General features: G+C 37.9%; 1 non-coding gene across 1 annotated transcript; it reads left to right on the top strand.

The window, feature by feature from the left end:
* Positions 1–436: 436 nt before the first annotated feature.
* LOC129150286 (U6 spliceosomal RNA) lies at positions 437–541 on the top strand. Its single transcript, XR_008557031.1, has one exon. It is a non-coding gene; the product is annotated as a U6 spliceosomal RNA (small nuclear RNA).
* Positions 542–14,436: the final 13,895 nt, after the last annotated feature.

Genomic DNA, 14,436 nt, shown 5'->3' with positions numbered 1-14,436 from the left:
TGTTGGTGACATTCTCATTCAGCTCCTTATAATTCTCATTGAGTTGTGTGTATTTGTCATGCAGCCATTTGAGCATCCTTATAACCATTACTCTGAATTCTTTCTCTGACCAGTTACTTGACTCAATTTCATTTAACTCCCTTTCTGGAGATTCCTCTTTTTCTTTTCTTTGGGGATTGCCTTTTTGTCTTCCCATGTTTTGTTGTAACATTTTAATTGTAGATCTGATTGCTTTGCTACCCAGGTTCTTTGGGGGATGTTGCTACTGGTGTTATCTTTCAGGTCTACTGGGCTTGGTAATCTAGCGTAGCTCCCTACTTGAGCTATTTGGGTTCTCTCAATGTAATGAGTAGGGATCATGGACAGGATCAGATCATGGCAGGCTTGAAGACAAACTAAAAATTTGAACTTTGTTCTATAAATTAATGGGCAGAGCATGCTTCACTTTGGCAGCACATATACTAAAATTAGAATGATACAGAGATTAGCATGGCCCTTGCACAAGGATGACATGCAAATTCATGAAGTATTCCATATTTTTACCTATCAATAATAACTTTGAATGTAAATGGATTAAATGCTCTAATCAAAAGACACAGGGTAGCTGAGTGGATAAGAAAACATGACCCACATATCCGCTGTCTACAGGAAACCCACCTCAGAACAAAGGACTCACACAAACTGATGGTGAAGGTATGGAAAAAGGTTTTTCAGGCTAATGGAAATGAAAAAAATTAAAGCTGGGGTAGCAACACTTATATCTGACAAATTAGACCTCAAAGTGAAGGCCATAGTAAGAGATAGGAAGGAAGTCCACTTCATAATACTAATGGGAGCAATTCAACAAGAAGATATAACTCTGGTACACATTTATGCTCCCAATACAGGAGCACCAAAATACATTAAAAAAAAAAAAACTTCTGGAGGATATCAAGGGAGATATTGACAGCAATACAGTCATAGTAGGGTACTTTAATACTCCACTAACACCATTGGACAAATCCTCTAAACCAGTGGTTCTCAACCTTTTTAATGCCGTGACCCTTTAATACAGCTCCTCATGTTGTGGTGTCCCCCAACCATAAAATTATTTTCGTTGCTACTTCATAACTTTAATTTTGCTACTGTTATGAATCGTAAAGTAAATATCTGTGGTTTCTGATGGTCTTAGGTGACCCTGGTTGCTGTTCTCAACCTGTCGGTCACGACCCACAGGTTGAGAACTGCTGCTGTAGAGCCCAAGACCATCAGAAAACACATATATTTATATAACTATTCATTAACAGTAGCAAAATTACAGTTATGAAGTAGCAATGAAAATCATTTTATGGATGGGGGACACAAGAACATGAGGAACTGTATTAAAGGGTCACGACATTAAAAAGGTTGAGAACCACTGCTCTAAACAAAAAATCAGCAAAGAAACATCAATCCTAAATGACTCACTATATCAGATGGAATTAATTGACATCTACAGAACATTTAACCCCAAAGACACAGAATATGCATTCTTCTCAAGTGCACATGGATCTTTTTCAAAGATAGACTCATATTGGGAAACAGACAAAGTCTCTTCAAATTCAAGAAGATATAAATCATACCAAGCATCTTCTTAGATCACAATGGCATAATATTAGAAATCAGCTACAATAAAAACAATTGAAAAAATCAAACACCTGGAGGTTAATTAGCATGCTACTAAACAATGATTGAGTTATGAAAGAGATCAAAGAAGAAATAAAAAGCATCCTGGAAGCATATGACAATGAAAACACAACAATCCAAAATCTATGGGACACAGTGAAAGCAGTCTTGAGAGGGAAGTTCATAGCTCTACAGGACTCTCAAAAAAAGAAAAAAAGAGGTAATAAATTATCTAACCCTATAGCTCAAAAAGTGAGAATGAGAGCAACAAGAAAAGCTCAGCATAAGCAGAAGGAAAGAAATAATAAAGTTCAGAGAGGAGATAAATGACATAGACACACACACACACAAAAAAAAAGATCAACAAAACCAAGAGCTGCCTCTTTGAAAGGATAAACAATATTGATGAATCTCTAGCCAGGCTCACCAAGAAGCAAAGAGAGAGGACCCAAATAAAAAAAAATCAGAAATGAGAGAGTTGAAGTAACAACCGATCCCACAGAAATACAAACGATCATGAAAAAAATACTATAGAAAACTCTATTCCAACAAAATGGACAACCTAGATGAAATGGACAGATTCTTAGAAAAATACAAGCTCCCAAAACTCAGTCAAGAAGAATTAAAAAACCTCAATAGGCCGATAACTACTGAAGAAATTGAAGAAGACATAAAAACTCTTCCAGCAAACAAAAGCCCTGGTCTGGATGGCTTTACAGGGGACTTTTACGAAGAATTCAAAGAAGAACTAAAACCTATCCTCCTCAGACTATTCCAAAAAAATTCAAGAGGAAGACACACTTCTAAGCCCTTTCTATGAAGCCAGCATTACCCTAATTCCAATACCAGATAAACACACCACAAAAAAAGAGAGCTACAGGCCAATATCCTTGATGAACATAGATGCTAAAATCCTCAATAAAATTCTAGCAAATCAGATTCAGCATTACATTAGAAATATCATACACCATGACCAAGTAGGATTTATTCTGGGAATGCAAGGATGGTACAATATCCGCAAATCATTAAAAGTGATACATCACATAAACAAATTGAGAGATAAAAACCACATAGTCATATTAATTGATGCAGAAAAAGCATTTGACAAAATCCAACACTCTTTCTTAATAAAAACTCTCAGCAAAGTGGGACTAGAGGGATCATATCTCAACATAATAAAAGCCTTATATAAAAAACCTACAGCCAACATTACACTCAATAGGCAAAAATTAAACTCATTTCCCCTAAGAACAGGAACAAATAAGAGAGCAATGTCCACTATCACCACTTGTGTTCAATATACTCCTAGAAGTGCTAGCCATAGCAATCAGACAAGAAGAAGAAATAAAAGGCATCCAAATTAGAAAAGAAGAAGTAAAACTCTTCCTTTTTGAAGATGACATGATACTATACATAGAAAACTCCAAAGACTACATCAAAAAACTACTACACCTAATAAATGGATTTGGCAATGTAGAAGGATACAAAATTAACACCCAGAAACCTATGGCCTTTTTATACACAAATAATGAACTCACAGAAGAGATACAAACAACAACAAAAATCCCATTTAACATTGCACCAAAAAAACTAAGATACCTAAGAATAAACTTGACTAAGGACATAAAAGACTTGTACTTGGAAAATTTCAGGACATTGAAAAAAGATATAGAGGAAGATATAAACAAATGGAAGAACATACTGTATTCATGGATTGGTAGAATCAACATCATTAAAATGTCCATACTAACCAAAGCAAATCTACAGATTCAATGCAATCCCCATTAAAAGACCAATGGCATAGTTCAAAAATCTGGCATAAACTCTCCAAAAATTCATCTAGAATAAAAAATAGGCCCAGAATATCCACAGCAATCCTGAGAAAGAAGAACAAAGTTGGAGGGATCACAGTACCAGATATCAAGCTATATTACCAAGCCACGGTTCTCAAAATTGCCTGGTACTGGCACAAGAAGAGATATATAGATCAATGGAACAGAACAGAGAACCCAGAAATCAACCCAAACAATTATGCTCAATTAATATTTGACAAAGGAGGCAAGAGCATACAATGGAGTCAAAACAGTCTCTTTAATAAATGGTGCTTAGAAATTTGGACAGATACATGCAAAAAAAATGAAACTAGATCACCAACTTACACCATACACAAAAACAAACTCAAAATGGCTAAAGGACTTGCATATAAGATGGGAAACCATAAAAATCCTACAAGACTCCATAGGCTGCAAAGTAGCAGACATATGTCACAGCAACATCTTTACAGACACCACTCCTAGGGCAATGGATACTAAGGAGAAAATAAACAAATGGGACTACATCAAAATAAAAAGATTCGGCAAAGCAAAAGAAACCATCAACAAAACAACAAGAAAGCCCACTGCACAGTAGAACATATTTGCCAATGATATTTCCAATAAGGGCTTAATCTCCAAAATTTACAGAGAACTCATGCAACTTAACAAAAGGAAGATAAAAGATCCAATCAAAAATGGTAAAAGAATGTAAATAGACAATTTTCGAAAGAGGACATACAGAAGGCCGAGAGACATATGAAAACATGCTCAAAGTCACTAATCATCAGAGATATGCAAATCAAAATGACAATGACATACCATCTCACACATGTCAGAATGGCTATCATAAACAAATCAACAAATGACAAATGCTGGCAAGGATGTGGAAGAAAAGGAACCCTCCTGCATTGCTGGTAGAAATGCAGACTGGTGCAGCCACTGTGGAAGACAGTATGGAGTTTCCTCAAAATGTTAAAAATGGAACTCCCATTTGACCCAGTAATCACACTCCTAGGACTATATCCCAAGAAACCAGAAACACCAATCAGAAAGGATATATGCACCCCTATGTTCATAGCAGCATATTTTACAATAGCTAAGATTTGGAAACAGCCTAAGTGGCCATCAGCAGATGAGTGGATTAAAAAACTGTGGTACATCTATACAATGGAATAGAATGTTGCTATAAAAAAGAAGGAACTTTTACTATTTGCAACAACATGGATGGAACTGGAGAGCATTATGCTATTTGAAATAAGTCAGTCAGAGAAATATAAATATCACATGATCTCAGTCATGTGTGGGATATATAATCAACATAATTCTATGAACAAGAATAGATCAATCTAGGGTGACTGCTGACAGGAAGGCAGAATGCAAGATAGTGCATGAGTGAGAGAACGAAAGGAGAGTGAGTGGTTGCACAGGGAGTGTTTATTTGTGAGTTGAGGGACAGCTATACTCCAAACGACTGTTGGGGATTGCCAGATTGGGTTCCCCTGACCTGGAAGCCTCCACTGCTGCTGAAATCCCTCCCAGAGCAACCAGCTCTAACGTGGAGACCACACCATCTTGAAGGGAAGAGTGGCTGTTATCAGAAGTCTAAAAATCCTGGGAATGTACAACACCACCCATGGAACAGCTGAGAACCCAGGAACACCAGACCCCAAGCAACACGAATAAGCAAACTCAGAGGAGCTCTGCACCTTCTCATGGAAAGGTCAGATTTTGCCTAGGAAAATATGAGGTCTGTGATCCAGGCAGGATAGAGAAACGTGCACAATGGGAGCTAGAGGATCTGGAGAAGTCTACACTCACAAAAAAATGGGCGACCATTGGGGCTAGCGTGATCCATGAATGTGTAAGGGGATACAAAGGGCTACTAAATGAAGAGAACTCTAAAAAGCAACCCATTGCTGAACTGGGTGAAAAAGGGCAACCTAAAAATTTTAATAGTGTGCCAGCTGCTTAGAGCCAGGGGAAAAAAAGACTTCACAGACTTGCGCGCAGGGCTGGAGGGTAAAAGTTGCGCACTTACTCTGGCTCTTTTTTCTTTTCTTTTCTTTTCTCTTTAAATCCTTGCTTTTGATTATTAATCCCAGAACAATTGGGGACACTCTAAGAGACTACAGGGGAACGTTATTTTTGTGGAACCTGGGGATCAGAGTGGGGAATAACGATCAGAGAACCAGCTCTGAGGAAGCCCATTCCCCCAAACCAGTATTAAGTGCTACAGGGAAAACAAAATCTAAGCAATAGCTAGAGATGACTTATAGACCCAGAGGTTAATCCAGAAACACTGCCACCCAGAGGTTGAATCACAAATTGGCTCTTGTGTAAAGACAAATAAAGGAGTATAAGAAACAAAGAAGTACTGCCTGCTTGAAAATCAGGACTGTGGCTTACAACACTGAGGAGCAGTGGAACACAGGGAACTTCAATACTGTCCTGACTAGGAAACAGGCATACCAAACAGAAGAGTAGAGGAAGTGAATGACCTTCACTATTGCACATTATCATTTTTATTTCTTTCATCTTTTACTTAAGAAACTAAATTGTTGAGGGAAACCAAGATGGTGGCATAAGTAAACACCTAAACCGCTGCCTCGCACAACATTTTCAAAACTACAACTAAAAGACAAAAAATGTCTATCATTCAGAACCACTCCATCAACACAGGGAAGCAGCAAAATGCGGAGAAAAAGAAACATGTCACGAATGAAAGAAATGGAGGAAAGCAAACTACTGGACAAATAGTTCAAAACCACATTTATAAGGTTTCTCAAGAATCTTCTAAAAACCGCCAAGAAACTTGATGAGACCTGTGAGGAGCTTAGGGAGACCTTCAAGGACCTTAATGAGAATGCATTATATACATAAATTCAAGTGTAGATCAAAGGACCCCAAGAATCAAACCAAAAATCTGAAATATGAGGAAACAAAAAAACACCCAACCAGAAAAACAAAAAGAAAAAACAATCCAAAAATATGAAGATTTGTAAGGAGCCTCTGGGACAACTTTAAGAGTACCAACATCCGGCCAAAACCAGTTTGGCTCAGTGGATAGAGCGTCGGCCTGCGGACTGAAAGGTCCTGGGTTCGATTCCGGTCAAGGGCATGCACATTAGTTGCGGGCACATCCCCGGTAGGGGGTGTGCAGGAGGCAGCTGGTCGATGTTTCTCTCTCATCGATGTTTCTAGCTCTCTGTCCCTCTCCTTTCCTCTCTGTAAAAAAATCAATAAAAAAAAAAAGAGTACCAACATCCGAATTATTGGGGTGCCAGAGAAGAAAGAGAGAGCAAAATATTGAAAACCTATTAAAAGAAATAATGACAGTAAACTTTCCCTACCTGGTGAAATAAATAGACTTAAAAGTCTAGGACACACAGAGAACCCCAAAAGGGACTGGACTGATAATTCTCAGGGGGAAGCGGGTGTGAAGGGTGCGGGAAGAGATTGGACAAAAATCTTACATCTATGGATGAAGACAGTGGTGGGGGGTAAGGGCATGGTGTGAGGTGGGGAATCAGGTGGAGGGGAGCTATGGGGGGAAAATAGGAACACCTGTAATAATCTAAACAATAAACATTTATTTTTAAAAAAGAAACTAAATTGTTTTTTCTTTTTTCCTCACTTGATTTTACCTTTTTAATTATTACATTTTTATTTTTAATCAGTATTATTACTACTAATATTTTAACTTTTTTTAAAGTGTCATTTTATTTTCTCTCTATTTTATTTTGGGATTAGTGTTCTACATTCTATTTTCATCTTTCCTTTAGTATCATTTACTTTATCTCAACTTTACCTTTATGCCAACACTCTCTTCTTCACTTTTCCCCTTTTGTTGTCCTGTTTCTCTTACCCTATTCCTGCTTTAGAATTTCCCTATTCCTTCTTTTTACACCCTGTTAAAAATTCATCCTATTATATATCTAATTTCCAATCCCCTGCTCTAAGTCCATACACACCTCTCTCTTCTCTTTCTTCACTATCCAAATTTTCCCCCTCTGTCATTTTGTTGTTGTTTGCTTGATTGTTGATTATAATGGTTTTTTTATGCTTGTTTGTGAGATTGTTTCGCTTTTTATTTTTGTTTTACTTTTAATTGTATTTTGCTTATGTTTTTCCTCGCCTCATTTGATATTAGTTGTTTGTAGTTTGCATTCATCTCTAGGTATTTGTTGCTTGTATTTGTTGGGATTAGTGGCTGTTTTATTGGAGTTTTCTACCCATATGAATAGATTTTTCCTCTTTTTTATTCTCTTTCCTTTCTCTCTTAAATATTTTTCCATTTCTCAATTTCATTTTTGCACACCTTTTTTTTGTCTACTTTCTTTCTTATGCCCTAATTCTCTTTTCTCTGGTGGTCACCTTTATTTGGGGTTATTGGTATTGTGAATACATTTGTGTTCAGTGCCTTGTACGTTGTGCCTTGTGGTCTTGTATTTTGTGCTTTTAAACCAACACAGGAGAGAGAGAACTACATAACCAAACACCCAGAGGAGAGAGATAATAGGGAGACAAAGAAATAGCCTGCATATGAAAGAAAAGGAGGCATCACCAAAAAAGGAAGTAAACGAAATGGAGGCAAGCAACCTGTCAGAGAAAGAATTCAGAGAAATGGTCATAAGGTGGCGGAAAGAATGGAAGACAAATTCAACAATATGTGTCAGAACCAAGAGGAAATGAAGAAGAACCAAGAAGAAATGAAAAATGACATCGCTGCTGTAAAGAACTCAATAGAATGATCAACAGTAGACTAGAAGAAGCAGAGGACCACATCAGTGAGCTAGAAGACAAGGTAGGAAATAATATCCATGCAGAGCAGCACCTAGAAAAAAATTTTAAAAAACAGGAGGAGAGCCTAAGGGAACTTTGGGACAACATGAAATGAAACATCTGCATAATAGGGATGCCAGAAGGAGAGGAAATTGAGCAAGGAATAGAAAACCTGTTTGAAGAAATAATGACAAAAAACTTCCCTGATATAGGGAAGGAAAAACTCACACAAATCCAAGAAGCTCACAGAGTCCCAAACAAAGTGAACCCTAAAAGACCAATGCCAAGGCACATTATAATTAAATTGGAAAACACCACCAACAAAGTAAGAATCTTAAAAGCGGCCAGAGAAAGACAGAAAGTTACCTACACAGGATCCCCCATTAGACTAGTGACTGATTTCTCAACAGAAACACATCAGGCCAGAAGGGAATGGAATGAAATATACAAAGTCATGCAAAGGAAGGGTCTGAATCCAAGAATACTGTACCCAGCAAGGCTATCAATCAAAATTGAGGGTGAAATCATGAGCTTCACAGACAAAAAAGGACTAAGGGAGATTATTACCACCAAACCAGCAATGCAAGAAATGCTAAAGGGTCTGCTGTAAAAAGAAGAAATAGAAAGTGAAGAAGGAACACAGGGGTAAAGAATAAAAATGGCAACAAACAAAAACCTATCAATAATAAGTTTAAATGTAAATGGATTAAATGCCACAATCAGAAGACATAGGGTAACTGAGTGGATAAGAAAATATAACCCATATATCAGCCATCTACAGGAAACCCGCCTCAGAAAAAAGACACACACAGACTGATGGTGAAGGGATGGAAAAAGGTTTTTCAGGTGAATGGAAATGAAAAACAAACAACAAAAAAAAAACCTGGGGTAGTAATACTTATATCTCAAAAATTAGATCTCAAAATGAAGAACATAAAAAGAGATAAGGAAAGCCACATCATGACACTAAAGCGAGCAATCCAAGAGGAAGAAATAACTCTGGTAAACATATACACACCCAATACAGGAGCACCCAATTACATAAAAAATCTTCTGGAGGATATCAAAGGAAAGATTTCCAGCAATAAAATCATAGTAGGAGAATTTAATACCCCACTATCACCATTGGACAAATCCTCTAAACAAAAAATCAGCAAAGAAATATCAATCCTAAATGACTCACTAGATAAGAAGGACTTAATTGACATCTGCAGAACATTTCACCCTAAAGCCACAGAATATACATTCTTCTCAAGTGAACATGGGTCATTTTCAAAGATAGACCAAATACTGGGTCAAGGGCAAAGTCTCTTAAATTCAAGAAGATAGAAATGATATCAAGCATCTTCTCAGATCACAATGGCATAAAACTGGAAATCAAGTACAATAAAAACAATCCAAAGAAATCAAACACATGGAGACTAATTAGCATGCTATTAAACAATGACTGGGTTACCACAGAGATCAAAGAAGAAATAAAAAACATCATGGCAACAAACGACAATGAAAACACAAGAATCCAAAATCTATGCGACACAGCGAAAGCAGTCTTTAGAGGGAAGTTCATAGTTCTACAAGTCTACTGCAAAAACAAGAAACAATGGTAATAAATTACCTAACCCTACAACTCAAAGAGTTAGAAAGAAATCAACAAGAAATTCCCAGTGTAAGCAGAAGGAAGGAAATAATAAAGATCAGAGCAGAGATAAAAGACATAGAGACCAAAAAAACAATACCAAAGAACAACTAAACCAAAAGCTTGTTCTCTGAAAGGATAAGCAAGATAGATGAACATCTAGCCAGGCTCACCAAGAAGCAAAGTGAGAGGATCCATATAAACAAAATAAGAAATGAAAGAGTAGAAATAACAATGGACCCCACAGAAATAAAAAGGATTGTTAAAAAATACTATGAACAACTCTATTCCAACAAACTCGACAAACTGGAGGAAATGGACATATTCCTAGAAAAATACAACCTTCCAAAACTCAATCAGGAAGAATCTAAAAATCTAAATAAGCCAATAAGTATGGTAGAACTTGAAGCAGTCATCAAAAATCTCCCAGCAAACAAAAGCCCTGGACCTGACGGCTTCGCAGGAGAGTTTTACCAAACATTCATGGAAGAACTAAAACCTATCCTCCTCAGACTATTCAGAAAAATTCCAGAGGAAGGAACACTTCCAAGCTCATTCTATGAAGCCAGCATCACCCTAATACCAAAACCAGATAAAGACAACACAATGAAAGAGAATTACAGGCCAATATCCCTCATGAACGTAGATGCCAAAATCCTCAGCAAATTTCTAGCAAATCAGATTCAGCAGTACATCAGAAAGATCATACACCGTGACCAAGTAGGATTTATCCCGGGGACACAGGGATGGTACAATATCCGCAAATCAATAAACGTGATACATCACATAAACAAATGGAGAGATAAAAACCACATAGTCATAACAATTGACACAGGAAAAGCATTTTACAAAATCCAACACCCTTTCATGATAAAAACTCTCAGCAAGGTAGGAACAGAAGGATTATACCTCAACATAATAAAAGCCATATATCACAAACCCCCAGTGAACATCATACTCAATGGACAAAAACTAAACTCATTGCTCCTAAGAACAGATAGAGGAAGACATAAACAGATGGAAGAACATACCATGTTCACGGATTGGTAGAATCAACATCATCAAAATGTCCATACTACCCAAAGCAATCTATAGATTCAATGCAATCCCCTTTAAAGTACCAACAGCATATTACGCAGATCTAGAAAAAAACTCTCCAAGAATTCATCTGGATTAAAACAAAACAAAACAAACAAAAACAACAGCAACAAAAAAAAAACAACGAATAGCTGCAGCAATCCTGAGAAAGAAGAACAATGTAGGTGGAATCTCAATACCAGATTTTAAGCTGTATTACAAAGCCACTGTTCTCAAAACAGCCTGGTACTGTCACAAGAACAGACAGAAGGAAGGTCAAAAGACATATGAAATCATGCTCAAAGTCACTAATTATACGAGAGGTGCAAATCAAAACTACAATGCAGTACCATCTCACACCTGTCAGAATAGCTATCATTAACAAATCAACAAATGACAAGTACTGGCAAAGATGCAGAGCAAAAGGAACCCTCGTGCACTGCTGTTGTGAATGCAGACTGGTGCAGCCACTGTGGAGAACAGTATGGAGTTTCCTCAAAAAACTAAAAATGGAACTCCCATTTGACCCAGTTATCCCACTTCTAGGAATATATCCCAAGAAACTAGAAACACCAATCAGAAAGTATATATGCACACCTATGTTCATAGCAGCACAATTTTACAATAGCTAACATTTGGAAACAGCCTAAATTCCCATCAGCAGATGAGTGGATTAGAAAACTATGGTACTTCTACACAATGGAATACTATGCTGCTATAAAAAAGAAGAAATTCTTACCATTTGCAGCACATGGATGGTACTGGAGAGCATTATGCTAAGTGAAATAAGCCAGGCAATGAAAGAAAAATACCACATAATCTCACTCATTTATGGAAAATAAAGAATCTTTTAACCTGATGGATAAAAATATAGATACAGAGGCAGTGAAGCATCAAACAGACTGTCAAATTACAGCGGGAAGGCTGGGGAGTGTTAGGGAGGGGGTGAAAGAGATCAACCGAAGGACTTGTATGCATGCATATAAGCACAACCAATGGACACAAGACACTGGGGGGGTATGAGATGAGGGCATGTGCCAGGGGGTAGGGGAGGCTAGGGGAAGGTCAATGGGGAAAAATAGAGATCCATGTACTAATATTTGTAATACTTTAAATAATAAAATAAAATTAAAAAAAAGAATAGATAGATCTAGAGACAAATGATAGGAGAGTGGGGGGGGGTAGAGGGGGAGTACATGCATCCCAAGTACTTGTATGCATGCATATTAGCATAATCAGTGGACACAGACACTGGGCCGGTGGGGGTTTGCCTGGGTTGGGAATGGCTAAGGGGGGCGGTCAATTGGGGAAAATGGAGACATATGTAAAACTTTAGACAATAAAAAAAAAAATCAATGGGCATCCATTGATGGTGTTTGTACAAGGAGTAGAATAATCAGACCTGATACAAGAAGATTCATTTGAAAAGAATGTGTAGGAGCCCTAGCTGGTTTGGCTCAGTGGATAGAGCATCAGCCTGTGGACTGAAGGGTCCCAGGTTTGATTCCAGCCATGGGCACATACCTGGGTTGCAGGCTTGAACCCCAGTGGGGCAGGGGGGAGGCAGTGCAGGAGTCAGCCAATCAATGATTCTCTCTCATCATTGATGTTTCTATCTCTCCCTTTTCCTTACTCTTAAAATCAATAAAAATATATTTTTTAAAAAAAATGTGTAGGATAGATGAGGAGGGATAGAGGCAGGGAGACCAATTACCGTAATCCATGGGGACAGAGAGAAGATGACAGATGACGCAGGGTTAGAATTGGCAAAATTTAGTAATTAAATGAATGTGAAAGGTGGAGAAAAAAGAAGAATCAAATATAATGATGTTTTAGATCTGAGTGATTGGGTAAATGGCAAAGTCAGAATTTGGGAATAGTAGAGGAGCAGGGTGTGGTGAAAGTGGGGAAAATATGCTGATTTTGAGGAACCAGGACACCATCCATTTGGATATGTCACAATCCTTTAGACAGAAGAAGCAAGGCTCAGTATAAACACCAAAGTTGCAGATGAAGATTTCAGACTTATTTCTATAAAGATGAAATAGGATGGGATTGCCATGGCAAAAAAAAAAAAAAAAAAAAACAGTAGAAAGGGGAAATGTGGGCATGGGAGTCAAGGACTGACCATTTGAGAGACTCTTTCAGTACTTAGTTAGTATTCGCGTTTTTGTTAATGTGCCTACTCTGAGGCAGGCCACATACTTCGTGGGCAGGAGGCGGACAAGGAACAGAGATGGGAACAAGAAAAGAGTGACAAATAAGTGGGAAATTAAAGTGCTATGCAATCCCAGTGAAGGGAGATTTCAAGCTGGAGATCTGGCATATATGAAAGGCTCCAGAAATATCAGAAAAATTGAAACATATAAGTGTTCATGGTATTTTGCAATGAAGTCTAAGTGATCTCCATGTGGTAGGCAGACTTCTAAAATGACCCCTAATGATGCTGGCCTCCAGGTGTTACTTCCTTGTGTAACCCCTTCCTTTATAGTCTGCGCTAGACCTAGTTACTTGCTTCTAACAAATAGAATACCTTCTAAGAATAAGATGAGATATTACTCATAAGATTACGTTTAAAAGACTGAATTCCATCCAACCCACATTCTTTCTCTCTTTCCCTCTGACTTGTTCACTCTGATAAATCCAATTGCCATGTTATGAGCTAACATGAGGAGAGACCTATGTGTTAAGGAACTGGTGGTGGCCTCTGACCAACAACCAGTAAGAAACTGAAGCCTACCCTGGCTGGTATGCCACAGTTGGTTGGGCATTGTCCCATGCACCAGAAGGTTGCTAGTTCCATTCCAGGTTCTGGGCTTGATCCCCAGTAGGGGGTGTGCAGGAGGCAGCTGATTGATAGCTCACTCTCTCTCTTTTTTTAAAAAAAATAAATCTTTATTGTTCAGATTATTACAGGTGTTCCTCTCTTTTTTCCCCTATAGTTCGCCTCCACCTGATTCCCCACCCCACTCCATGCTCTTACCCCCTCCACTGTCTTCATCCATAGGTGTAAGATTTTTTGACCAATCTCTTCCCAAACCCCTCACACCCCCTTCCCACTGAGAATTGTCAGTCCACTCCCTTTCTATGTCCCTGATTCGATTAAATTCATCATTCCATTCTGTTCATTAGATTTTTTATTCACTTGAATTTTAGATTCACTTGTTGGTAGGTATGTATTTGTTGTCACTTTCTTGTTCATAATTTTTATCTTTACCTTTTTCTTCTTCTTCCTCTTCTTAAAGAATACCCTTCAGCATTTCATGTAATCCTGGTTTGGTGGTGATGAACTCCTTTAGCTTTTTCTTGTCTGTGAAGCTCTTCGTCTGACCTTCAATTCTGAATGATAGCTTTGCTGGGTAGAGTAATCTTGGTTGTAGGTTCTTGCTGTTCATCACTTTGAATATTTCTTGCCACTCCCTTCTGGCCTGCATAGTTTCTGTTGAGAAATCAGCTGATAGTCATATGGGTACTCCCTTGTAG

Source organism: Eptesicus fuscus, chromosome 1, assembly GCF_027574615.1.
Source record: "Eptesicus fuscus isolate TK198812 chromosome 1, DD_ASM_mEF_20220401, whole genome shotgun sequence".
Classification (NCBI taxonomy): domain Eukaryota; kingdom Metazoa; phylum Chordata; class Mammalia; order Chiroptera; family Vespertilionidae; genus Eptesicus; species Eptesicus fuscus.
Note: the sequence above shows the minus strand (reverse complement) of the source record. Positions and strands in the feature narration are given on the sequence as shown.